The sequence below is a fragment of the Lissotriton vulgaris genome, chromosome 10 (genome assembly GCF_964263255.1).
Source record: "Lissotriton vulgaris chromosome 10, aLisVul1.2, whole genome shotgun sequence".
Taxonomy (NCBI): domain Eukaryota; kingdom Metazoa; phylum Chordata; class Amphibia; order Caudata; family Salamandridae; genus Lissotriton; species Lissotriton vulgaris.
The window spans coordinates 543,361,118-543,374,695 of record NC_141698.1 but is presented as its reverse complement, the minus strand read 5'-3'; the positions used below and the strand labels follow the sequence as shown (position 1 = coordinate 543,374,695).

Here is a 13,578-nt window from a genome sequence, read left to right as displayed (position 1 = left end):
GTGTGTGTGTCTGTCTGTCTGTCTGTCTGTGTCTGTCTGTCTGTCTGTCTGTCTGTGTCTGTCTGTCTGTCTGTGTCTGTCTGTCTGTCTGTCTGTGTCTGTCTGTGTCTGTCTGTGTGTGTGTGTGTGTGTGTGTGTGTCTGTGTGTGTGTGTCTGTCTGTCTGTCTGTCCGCTCCGGGCGACCCATGTTTCCTGTCCTCCCACCCCACAACACTGCATGCCTCTTGGGCCGCTACACCCACTCTCTGTGGGAGACGTGGCGGAAGTGCTGCCAGAGGGCCCGTTGGAGGTACGGGCCAAACTCGGCCAAGCCCTTGTGGAGGGCCGGGACGCAGCCAAGTATTCCATCAGGTGTGGGCTGGATACTACCGACTCGCTGGGCAGAGCGATGGCTACGACAGTGGCGGTGAGACGCCACGCCTGGCTGAGATCCGCCAATTTTTCGGCAGATGTCCAGAACACTCTTATGGACATGCCGTTCGATGGCCGTCGCCTCTTTGGCGACAAGGCAGACCACGCGCTTGAGCGCTTTAAGGACTCCAGGGCTACGGCCAAGTCCTTGGGACTCTCGGCCCCGGCCCAGCAAACGGGTGCCTTTCGCTCCTTTCGTGGCCAGGGAAGGGGCGCCCCCACACGTGCCGCCAGCCACTCGCCGCAGACTGTCGTCCAGCGCGGCGGCGGACGTGGAAACCGCCGCGGAGGCGGTCGGGGAACCAGGCGGAGTCAGTCCACACCTGCCCCCGCGGCATCCCCCTCTAAACCCTCCTAGTCAGTGCTTTTCGGCCCATGTGACGCCAGTGGGAGGCAGGGTTCGCCATCACCACTCTCACTGGCGCACTGTCACTTCGGACAGGTGGGTGCTGCAGATCTTCCGGAGGGGCTACTCCCTCCCCTTCGAGACGACTCCTCAAGCCATGCCACCGCAACACCACCGCGTATCGGGGGATCATTTGCGGCTCCTGCAGGAGGAAGTTTCGGCCCTCTTGGCCAAGGGGGCCATTGAGCGCGGTCCTGGGCCAGAAGTAGGACGTGGTTGCTACTCCCACTACTTTCTGGTACCCAAGAAGGGCAAAGGGGGCCTACGCCCTATCTTGGATCTGAGGAACGTCAACAGCTTCCTCCGGAAGGAGAAGTTCAAAATGCTGACTCTGGCTCAGGTCTTAGCTGCCCTAGACCCAGGAGACTGAATGGTAGTGTTGGACTTGCAGGACGCGTATTTCCACATCCCCGTCCTGCCGGCCCACTGGCGTTACCTGCGGTTCACGGTAGGCCACGAGCACTTTCAGTTTACCGTGCTCCCCTTCGGCCTGACCAGCGCCCCACGGGTGTTCACGAAGGTGATGGCGGTGGTCGTTGCTCATCTGCGCAGGTTAGGGGTGTCAGTCTTCCCCTACCTAGACGACTGGTTGTTGAAGGCGGGCTCGCCCCAGACAGTCGTCAGCCACCTCCAGACTATAGCGGATCTCCTGCACCAGCTGGGATTTTCCCATAAATGTGCCGAAGTCACACCTGTGCCCCTCTCAGAAGCTCCTTTTCATCGGAGCGGTTCTGGACTAGGCGCAGTTTCGGGTTTACCCGCCCGAACAGCGGGTTCAGGATATACAGGCTCTGATTCCGATCTTCCGGCCTTTATCCCGAGTTTCGGTCAGGTTGACACTGCGGCTTCTGGTGCTGATGGCCTCCTGCATCCTTCTGGTGCATCACGCACGGTGGCGGATGCGGGCTCTGCAGTGGGACCTGAAGTTTCAGTGGGCCCAGCATCAGGGCAACCTGTCCGACCATGTCCTGATCTCAGGCACTGCGAGACAGCTGCAGTGGTGGCTCACGGACCGCGATTGGGTCAACAGCAGATCCCTCTCGCTTCCCCAACCGGAGCACGTAGTTGTGACGGACGCGTCCCTCCAGGGCTGGTGAGGCCACATGGGAGAGGCGGAGATCAGAGGCCTCTGGTCTCCGGCAGAGTCCCGGCTCCATATCAACCTGTTGGAGCTCCGGGCGATTCGTCTAGCACTGAAGGCATTCCTCCCGTCTGTCCGAGGGAGTGTATTGCAAGTGTTCACGGACAACACCACCGCCATGTGGTACTGCAACAAACAAGGCGGGGTGGGGTCGTGGACCCTCTGCCAGGAGGCTCTGCGCCTCTGGCAATGGCTGGAACATCAGGGCGTGACTCTGATGGTGGTTCAACACCTGGCAGGTTCTCTGAACGCCAGGGCGGACAAACTCAGCCGACGGTGCTCGATGGATCACGAATGGCGTCTGAACTCAGACGTGGCGCAAGGTCTCTTTCAGCAGTGGGGAGAGCCTTGGTTAGATCTATTCGCCACCGAAGAGAACGTGCAATGTCATCAGTTCTGCACGTTGGAATTTCCAAGGCGGCACTCGCTCGGAGACGTTTTTTGTCGCCAGTGGAGCTGCGGTCTGTTGTACGCCTTTCCGCCTATACCACTTCTGCCCAGAGTGCTGAAGAAGATCAAGCGCGACCGGGCACAAGTCATCCTTGTGGCTCCGGACTGGGCACGAAGGTACTGGTATCCCGAGCTACTCAGTATGTCAGTCGATCCCCCGGTTCGTCTGCCTCTTCAGGAGGACCTTCTGTCGCAGCAGCAGGGGACGGTCCTCCACCCGAACCTGTCCAGTCTCCACCTCCATGCTTGGAGATTGAGCGGCGACAGTTGAGGCCATTTGACTTGCCTCCTGTAGTCTGCAACATCATTCTGGCAGCCAGGCGTCCCTCCACAAAGTCGGTATATGCCTGCAGGTGGAACAGATTTCTGGCATGGTGCACAGCAAATGCTGTGGATCCCCTCAATGCCCCTCTTTCTGAGGTTCTCTTCTTTCTTCTCTCTCTTGCCCAGCAGGGCTCTGCTCTGGGCACTGTCAAGGGCTATCTTTCAGCTCTTTCAGCCTTTCTGAGGCTGCCTGACCAACCTTCTTTGTTCTAGTCCCCTATCGTTAATCGATTCCTGAAGGGCATCACTCATACGTTTCCTCCTGTTCCCTTCGTGATGCCTCAGTGGGACTTGAACCTGGTTCTTACGTTTCTGATGTTCGCTCCCTTTGAGCCACTTCACAACTGTCCTCTTCGCCTTCTTTCTTTGAAGACTGCCTTCCTGGTAGCCATCACCTCTGCCAGGAGAGTGAGTGAGCTCCAGGCTCTATCTTGTAAGCCTCCTTTCCTTTCAGTCCATCCGGACAAGGTTGTGTTACGGACAAGGCCCTCCTTCCTACCCAAGGTAGTCACGGCCTTCCACATTGGGCAATCCATCACGTTGCCCACCTTCTTTCCGCGTCCGCACCCCTCGAGAGAGGAGGAGAGGCTCCACCGTCTGGACCCAAAACGTGCACTCATTTTATCTGAATCGCACACAACAGTTCCGGGTGGATGATCAACTCTTTGTTGGATACGCGGGCGCTAAGAAAGGGAAAGCGGTGCACAAGCGGACCATCTCCCGGTGGGTTATCTTGTGCATCCAGGCGTGTTACTCCTTGGCTACGAAGGAACCCCCTGTTGGGCTGAGGGCTCATTCCACTCGAGCCACGGCCACTACAACTGCCTTTGGCCGAGGTGTGCCCTTGCAGGACATTTGCCAGGCGGCTACGTGGGCCTCGCTGCACACGTTTGCAAGACACTATTGCCTGGACAGTCAAGTCCGGAGGGACGGCTACTTTGGCCGTTCCGTCCTCCAGTACTTTCTGGTGTGATTATTGGTTCGCAGACCCACCACCACGGGGATGGTATTGCTGGGGTATCTATTCTAAGGTAAGGAATCGATCATTAACGTGTCTCTTTCAGATGCACAAGTTAATACTTGTGTAACAATATATCTGTAAGAGACATTAGTTAGTGATAGATTCCTTACCGACCCACCCATCCTCCCCGTTCTGTGAACCGATATCTAGGGTTAAGGTCATCCCCTTTCAGGGCCCTAGTTTCATGGCACCAGTGTTGGTTTTTGGCATGGCTCTGCGCTTCTGGCGCGGAAAAGCTGTGTCTAAGAACTGACGTCAGCACGCGGAGGCGGCGTCTAAGTACTCCGACGACATCATCACGGCGCCCATGACGCCGACGACGAACGCGGAGCCGCAGTTGACGCCTACCGACGTGCAAGGGTACTGCTACGCAAAAGTTTCCGGATCCAGTCTGATGCCTGGGGATATTCTAAGGTAAGGAATCTATCACTAACTAATGTCTCTTACAGATATATCGTTACACAAGTAGTAACTTGGGCTTATAATTGTTCCATAGTAACATCATGTTTGTGAGTTAAAAATCCCAATGCATTTCGGGCAATAACATTTGCCCTTCTTATGGGGAATCTGTGAAGAACAATAGTAACCGATTTGATATGCGTGTCCTTATACAGCGGAAACAAATGAAGTCTTATAAATAGGGCTCCCGGTTTTATGGTATTTATTTTTTTGCCATTTCCGTCTGTATTTATCCATATTTATTTTTTGGGCATTTTTTCTGTATTTATCCTCATTTATTTTTGCCACAAGCAAAAGACGACTCTACAGCTAGTATTTTTCCACATTTCTTTAAATTGACAATGCACACATGCGCTCGGTTGTTATTGGTCAACACTATACATTCATCTGAAGACTTTGCCATTTGCAAAGTGCTATCACAAGCCATTTGTCTCAGAGCCTTGCAGTGTCTGTCATCGGCAGAGTGCCGCATCCTCTCCCCCATTGAACACCTTACTGCCCCAGAGAGAAACTCACACTGCCTTCAGCTGCAACCCAATTGTGCCCCTCTATAAACACCTGGAAGCAATTCAATTCAAATGATGCACTAGGCTACAGTAATATGCTGCCTGAAAAAAAAGTAACGACATGCTGGAAAACAGCAAACACTCATAGGGAATAAAACTTAACGCTTTTACACTCATTATTCAGAAATCAATGAGCGTTTTTGCTTGAAAAGCTAACAAAATGAAAAGAAAAGTAGCGCTTCACTGGCAAACTCTGTAGGTGGCGCTAATGTGTTTGAGTGTAAATATAACCAATCTGACCACTTTGAGACTACTCTGTCTTGCTTTACTTAGTTATGTATTTATTGTTTGTATTTTAAAACCTGTAATAGGAGAGTGAGGCTACTGTTCATACCCACAGTGGGGAGGGCACAGACCGAGGCACAGGCAGGTGTTATGTTAATACTTTTACTCAGACACACTCACTGATGGCCCATGGCCTGAGGCGAGCTGCTGCCCTCCTCCTCCTCCTCAGTTATGCAACCTCCAATGGCAAAGTAGGGACCGTTTCCTGCTTGTCTCTGGCACCAGCGGCCTTCCCACCTCACCTGTTGGTCTACTACTACCTGCACAACAAACGTGCTCTTCAGATAACAGAGGCTGCAAGTGCCCCCTCAGTGCCAGACCGTTTTTTAATGTAATAGGCATTGCCGCCCTACGGGGTGCTGGCATTCGATTCCTGCTTTTGCCGCCCCCAAAACTGTGACTGCAGCCCCCCTTCCCCGAGGGCCCCTACTTTTGTTTTGAAATGGGTGCATATGCTGCAATTAGGCAAGTCTGGGGTCAGATCGTCATCCTCTTGGCCACTCTGGGTGGCTTCTTTCTAATACTGGAGGGGTGAAAGAACAATAAAGCCTCATTAACAAGTAAATGCTCTTTCAAAGACCTGTGAAGTACCCTGGTACTGCTGTGTGTGTGGGTGCCCCGAAATATGTTAAATTACTAAAAGTCGGTAGTTTTATCCTTTATCTCTACACACTTCAGGAAATAGAAATTATTTTAAACGTGTTCTACAGCTGTGTTCATGAACCATGACTAATAACGAAAGTAAAAAAAACAGGCAAGTGATTGTTACGAATGGATACATACGTTTTTATTTAGTTGTATTTAGTATCACGTTTCGTCCTTTGCAGGCTCTTAAAACAATAAATGACCGGTATGTTAATAGGTGGAGTCCGACTTTGAGTGCAAAGCTAGGTCTCTCCCCTTTATTTTTGTGTTCTTTCTCCTGTGAGAATTCACAAACAGCGCACATTTTTTAAAAAGCTTCCGACAGCCTTCGTTTCCCCTTTCAACCCTCGCGCTAGGGGTTAAGTGTTGGAGTGCGGGAAGGTGTTGCCACAGCTGTTGGCGAGGTTCACAGGAGGGAATAGGGGCGCCGCAGTTTTGGGAGGAGGAAGTTCATGCGAAGTACGGGGGTGTTATCCTATCCTTCCATAGTTGGTGTCTGGCTGCCCCTCCCTTTCTTCACTATTCACTGGTGCTCCGGAGAAGGCCTCCTACCTGGGGGAGGTGAGTGAACTGCGAAGAGTGTCAATTTGAAAGAGGTGTGGAAGGATGGGGGGGGGGCTGGGTTTTGGGCAAAGGCATTCCACTCACTGACCCCCGAGGACATGCTCTAAGCCAGTATCGGGCCGGAATACACAGCTCTGCTGGGGCACCTCAGTTCTCAAACTGATAAATCACCCCATACAGCGCTTCAATGCCCGCAGGCCTACCCTGCAGACTCCGGACATTGCAGTAATGGGACATGCACGCACCTCTGACAGTGCACTGCATTCCTGACCCACAGAAGCTGCTATTTCTGAACTGTGACAGTTAATAACTACAATAACATGACCTCGGTGGCTGTAGGAGGCAGAGGGGACGGGGTTATATAAATGTATTTTATTGATCACAGGTTTGTACTAGTGTTTTCCCGTTTTTATATATAAATACAGATAAAGGAAAACTTGTTTTCCGTCTGTATTTATATGTAAAAATCCGTTTAAACGAAAAACCGGGAGCCCTACCTACTTATAAATGAGGCTTAGGATGTATCAGATTATAACAAGCGATGTCATCAACTCATTGCAGCGAGGAGAAGTAGAATGAAGCAAAGTTAATGGATAACATATTGCCATATGAGAATAGCGACTGAGTGAAAGGACAACCAAAAGTGAACTGGACTAGAGTGGGTGAAAAGGCAAGTGAATAAAACGGCGAAGAAACGAGTGAAAAAACGAGTGAAAGAAGCATGAGAGTACAAGAACAGGTGGTAATGATATTAGTGAACCTTACCAGCTCGTAAGGGAAAATCTAGCGGATTTATGCGTCTTAATGGGTGAAATTGACTGCAGGAAGGATGGTAAAGACCGCAGTCAATAAAAGAAAAGCGAACTGTGTCGGTTGAAAAACGAGCAGTGTGTAAAAAACTTACCAAACGCTAATGTTAATTAGCTGAATGAAGGAATCGCTGAAAAAACGAGAATATGATGCAATCTAGAAAACAGACAAAGTGGCAAAAACAGAACATTCTAGTTGCTTAACGACAAGGCGTGCTCTGTGAGAAAAGTGAATATGCGAGAAGCACTCACCAGTGTAAAGTCAGACCGATACACCAAGAGTTCATCAGCTGCCGCCAATTTGGTCACAATGAATTCAAACGAGCCGTATGCTTACTCCGTATTGTGTTAGTAATAAACAGAGAGCAGACTACGATAGTGTGATATGGTGGCGGCCATCTTAGAATGGGTAGTGAAGAGAAAGGAAAGGAGAAAGTGACTTGAGTGACAATCTCATAATAATACAGCTTATAATTACAATTGATATACGAGCACATCAGGGGAAGCCCAGCTTTAACAATCGAAGTTAATAAAAAATGACATTAGATGTGGGCAAGAATATTTACAGATATATACAGGAATGTTTACATAGTCAATAATACATATCAATCAAGCGATGACATTTCTAAAGAAAACGGCTGTTGATTAGCCCTATCATGATGTTCAACAGCATGAATAAACCGAAAACAGGATAAGTACATGAAGTGCAGTATCATAAGAAACAAGCTAATTCAAATTTGTCATTGATCCCAAGGACTTCACTTGGAACTCGGCGACCCGGGAGTGCACGAAGTTTAGACGCTCTTCTCAACACGATTGAAATAACGGAACCACGAAGTGCTTATCCGCGCCTGTGGGGAATAGACCAGATCCGCTCCCGGGATACAAACCCTTCTTTCAACTAAGCGCAGCCCTCTTGCCACAAACAGACTAAATAACTTACTAGGGCACAGGGATGTGACCCGACCCCTTGCAGCACGTTCCAATTACCCTGATGAGAATTACGCGCTCTGAGGAAACTTACCCACATGGTAGGGTGACCAACTGGCATTGGTGCAAATTCAGGACGGTGAGTGTAAAAATTCAGGACAAAGGGTCAAAATTCAGGACACAAATTCAGGACAGGAGGTCAAAATTCAGGACAAAACTTCAGGACAATAGATACGTTTTACAGACACATGAGAGGTCGCGCAATAGTATATAAGTAAGCCCAGCCATTTCCAAACATATTCAACCATTTGCAAACCTATCCATCATGTATCCTTCCATCTATCATTTCACTCATCCATCCCTTCATCCATCCCCTCATCCATCCTTTCACTCATCCTCCATTATCCATCCATCCATCCATCCACCCTTTCACCTTATCCATCTGTACATTTATCCATCCACTCTTCATCCCATCCATCCATTCACTCATCCATTCAGCCATTTACCCTTTCACCAATCCAGCCATCCTTTCACTTACTAATCCTTCCACCCATCCACTCTTTTAGTCATCCATCCACCCTCCCTTTCTCTCTCCATCGACCCTTTCACTTAGCCCTCCGTTCATCCATCCATCCATCCACCCATCCATCCATCTACTCATCCACTCATGAAACCATCCATTGCCCCTATCACTCATCCATCTATCATTTCACTCCTTCACACATCTATTCATCCTTTTGTCCATCTACCCTCCCTTTCACTCACTCATCCATCCTTACACCCACCCTTTCACTCATATGTCCATTCATTTACCCTTGCAGTTATCAATCCATCAATCCATCCATCATTTCACTCATCCACCTACCCCCATCATCCACCCACCCACCATCCACCCAACCACTCATCCATCCTTTCACCCACCCACCATCCAATCCACTGATCCATCCTTTCACCCACCCACCATCCACCCACCCACTCATCCATCCTTTCACCCACCCACTCATCATCATCCATCCATCCTTTCACCCACCCACCCACTCATCATCCATCCTTTCACCCACCCACTTATCCATCCATCATTTCACCCACTCTCCATCCATCATCCTTTCACCCACCCACCCATCATCCATCCATCGATCTGTCCTTCCCCTCATCATCCATCCATCCATCCATCCCCTCATCATCCATCCATCCTTCCCCTCATCATCCATCCATCCTTTTCCCCCATCATCCATCCATCCATCCTTTTCCCTCATCATCCATCCATCTTTCCCCTCATCATCCATACACCCTTTTCCCTCATCATCCATCCATCTGTCCTTCCCCTCATCATCCATCCTTTCCCGTCATCCATCCATCCTTCCCCTCATCCATCCTTCCTTTCATCCATCCCTCCCCTCACCCATCCATCCATCCATCCCATCCATTTATCCTGCCCCTCATCCATCCATCCTTCCCCTCCATCCATCCTTCCCCTCACCCATCCATCCATCCCATCCATTTATCCTGCCCCTCATCCATCCATCCTTCCCCTCCATCCATCCATCCATCCTTCCCCTCCATCCATCCATCCTTCCCCTCATCATCCATCCATCCTTCCCCTCATCATCCATCCATCCTTCCCCTCATCATCCATCCATCCTTTTCCCTCATCATCCATCCATCCATCCTTCCCCTCATCATCCATCCATCCTTCCCCTCATCATCCATCCATCCTTTCACCCACCCCCTCATCATCCATCCATTCCCTCATCATCCATCAATCCATCCTTTCACCCACCCCCTCATCATCCATCCATCCTTCCCCTCATCATCCATCCATCCATCCTTCCCCTCATCATCCATCCTTTCCCATCATCCATCCATCCTTCCCCTCATCCATCCTTCCTTTCATCCGTCCCTCCCCTCACCCATCCATCCATCCCATCCATTTATCCTGCCCCTCATCCATCCATCCTTCCCCCTCCATCCATCCCCTCCATTCATCCATCTCCTCATCATCCATCCATCCTTCTCCTCATCATCCATCCATCCTTTTCCCTCATCATCCATCCCCTCATCATCCATCCATCCTTCCCGACATCATCCATCCATCCTTTTCCCTCATCATCCATCCATCCATCCCATCCATTTATCCTGCCCCTCATCCATCCATCCTTCCCCTCCATCCATCCATCCTTCCCCTCCATCCATCCATCCTTCCCCTCCATCCATCCATCCTTCCCCTCCATCCATCCATCCTTCCCCTCATCATCCATCCACCCTTCCCCTCATCATCCATCCATCCTTTTCCCTCATCATCCATCCTTCCCCTCATCATCCATCCATCCTTCCCCTCATCATCCATCCATCCTTTCACCCACCCCCTCATCATCCATCCATTCCCTCATCATCCATCAATCCATCCTTTCACCCACCCCCTCATCATCCATCCATCCTTCCCCTCATCATCCATCCATCCATCCTTCCCCTCATCATCCATCCTTTCCCATCATCCATCCATCCTTCCCCTCATCCATCCTTCCTTTCATCCATCCCTCCCCTCACCCATCCATCCCATCCATTTATCCTGCCCCTCATCCATCCATCCTTCCCCCTCCATCCATCCCCTCCATTCATCCATCTCCTCATCATCCATCCATCCTTCTCCTCATCATCCATCCATCCTTTTCCCTCATCATCCATCCCCTCATCATCCATCCATCCTTCCCTACATCATCCATCCATCCTTTTCCCTCATCATCCATCCATCCATCCTTTTCCCTTATCATTCATCCATCCTGCCCCTCATCATCCATCCATCCTTTTCCCTCATCATCCATCCATCCATCCATCCATCTGTCCTTCCCCTCATCATCCATCCATCCCTTTCCCTCATCATCCATCCATCCTTTTCCCTCATCATCCATCCATCCTTTTCCCTCATCATCCATCCATCCTTTTCCCTCATCATCCATCCATCCATCCTTCCCCTCATCATCATCCATCCATCCCCTCATCATCCATCCATCCTTTCACCCACCCCCTCATCATCCATCCACCCTTCCCCATCATCCATCCTTTCACCCACCACCTCATCATCCATCCTTCCCCTCATCATCCATCCATCCCCTCATCATCCATCCATCCTTCCCCTCATCATCCATCCTTTCCCGTCATCCATCCATCCTTCCCCTCATCCATCCTTCCTTTCATCCATCCCTCCCCTCACCCATCCATCCATCCAGCCCATCCATTTATCCTGCCCCTCATCCATCTTTCCCCTCCATCCATCCATCCTTCCCCTCACCCATCCATCCATCCCATCCATTTATCCTGCCCCTCATCCATCCATCCTTCCCCTCCATCCATCCATCCATCCTTCCCCTCCATCCATCCATCCATCCATCCATCCTTCCCCTCCATCCATCCATCCTTACCCTCCATCCATCCATCCTTCCCCTCATCCATTTATCCTTCCCCTCATCCATCCATCCTTCCCCTCCATCCATCATCCTTCCCCTCATCCATCCATCCTTCCCCTCCATCCATCATCCTTCCCCTCATCCATTTTTCCCCTCATCAATCTTCCAGCTACCCTTCCACCCATACATCCAGCTATTTACATTTTCTCTCCATCCTTCCCCCTCACTCATCAATCCATCTATCCTCTCTCATTATCCATTTATTCAATCTTTCATTCATCCATTCACCCTTTCACTAATTCATCCAGCCATTTACACATCCCTTCACTTACTTACTCGCCCACCTTTCCATATTAATTTTGAGCTGAGTCCTTTTGAGAAGAGGCCCGACAAGAACTTCACCCTCGCTGCAGGAGCTATTCCAGGACTGGGACAGAAGCCACCCAGGGCAGAGACAGGATCCACCACAGGAGGGGCCAAGAGCCATCACAGGCAGGGGGGGGGGAACAAGAGCCACCACAGGCGGGGGGTGGACTGGAGCCACCACATGGGGGGGACAGGAGCAGGAGTCCTCACAGGAGAGGGAACGTGATCCACCAGAGTGGGCATGCAGTATTCTAGTATCATCTTGGGCTTCTCGCCCCCTCCTGCACAAGACAACGAGAAGACAGGCTCTCTGTCCAAAATGCCATCCCCCACTGTGATATACTGTGCTTACAGGAGATATTCCGAGAGAACTGATTGTCCTCCATACTTTGTTAATCAGTGTGGGTGCGATTGTGCCATTTCTTTATTGTATTACATTGTGCATGTTTGAAGAACCGAGGTTTGCTTACAAATTAGTGACAGTAATTAAGCTCGGTGTAGAGAAGCAGGTGCTGCCTCGGTGTAATCAGGGGTGTAATCTGGCCGAGTCTAGGATGTTTGGGGCCCTGGGTCGAAATCAAATGTGTGAGCCCCCTCTCAATAGCAGATACAAGGCGCATTCAGGGCTGTTTGCATATGAATGGATGCCCCCTGCTCCTGAAGCTGCAGCCCCTCCCTCTGTCACCTTCAAGCACCTCTTAACAGCTCATCAAGGGCTGGAGGGGTGAGGGTTGCCATCCCGCTGTGCCTCTACGGTGCTGCTGGGGGTCTGAGCTTTTATACAGCATCGGAGTCAAGAAGGGAGGTGGGTGGAAGCTGTGCCTGGTTAAAATTACGGACAAATGGCGTCCGTTAAAGAATCCTTCACGGACAACGGACAGACAGCCAAAATTACGGACTGTCCGTGAAATTTACGGACGGTTGGTCACCCTACCACATGGTCACAGGCCCTGCCGGGTCGGAAATATCACCGGTGGAGCGACCTTTTGACCTACTTTATCAAAGTGACAGCCCTAAAGAGTCGCGAAGACACTGTTCCAACGCGTCGAAACACGTGTCAGCTGGTTGTGGACTTCTCACAGCTTCATTGCGTCATTTTTGATGTTTTAATTTTGGCTTTTCCCTTTTGTGTTATATACCATACACGACTGTATAAATATTCCTGTTCAGGTGTGCATAGGCATTACTGTTAGTACACATAGTTCACTTATTTATAATCCTGAGTTTGCATCAAAGGAATCTTCATTGTAGTAATTATTGACCTTCTCTCATCTCCAGCCGTAATCCTCACACAGCAGCAATAATAACGTACTATTCTCCTTGTTTAGTGTACCTTCACAAAGCGCTTATCCTGTGAGGCCAGCTGCCAGTGCAAGGCATTGTGGGGAGCAGAAGCTTCTGAAACCTTAGCAGTATATATTTTCAACTCTTAAAACTAAAGCCTATCATTCTGTGCTTTTTCATCATTGTTAATAATGGCTATGCCAGGATAGTACAAATGTACTGCAGAGTAGCCTAACAAAAGGTGCTCTTTTCATATTTTCTACTATGACTGCAATTTGGAAAAAACTAGGCTGCATTATCCAGTGGAAAGTCAAAAGGGGGATAAAGGCGTCTGGATGGGTGTCCTTTTCAGATGATTTGTGAACAATTATAGTCATGCAGTGATGAAGAAATGTTTGCGGAACCAGGACTGCAAGTAAGTATCCATTTTCTGTGCTTGATAGTGGGATCAGGCTGGCGATTTATTACTCTTTTCTTACAGTTTTTTAATCTTCATGGTTTCTCCGTGATAG

The 13,578-nt window shown here is 50.0% G+C and overlaps 1 protein-coding gene across 1 annotated transcript in view; it reads left to right on the top strand.

Annotated features, from left to right (window-relative positions):
* The window catches only part of CREBBP (CREB binding lysine acetyltransferase), a 1,189,106-nt gene that overhangs the window by 425,296 nt on the left and 750,232 nt on the right, over positions 1-13,578 (top strand). The window lies entirely within an intron of this gene.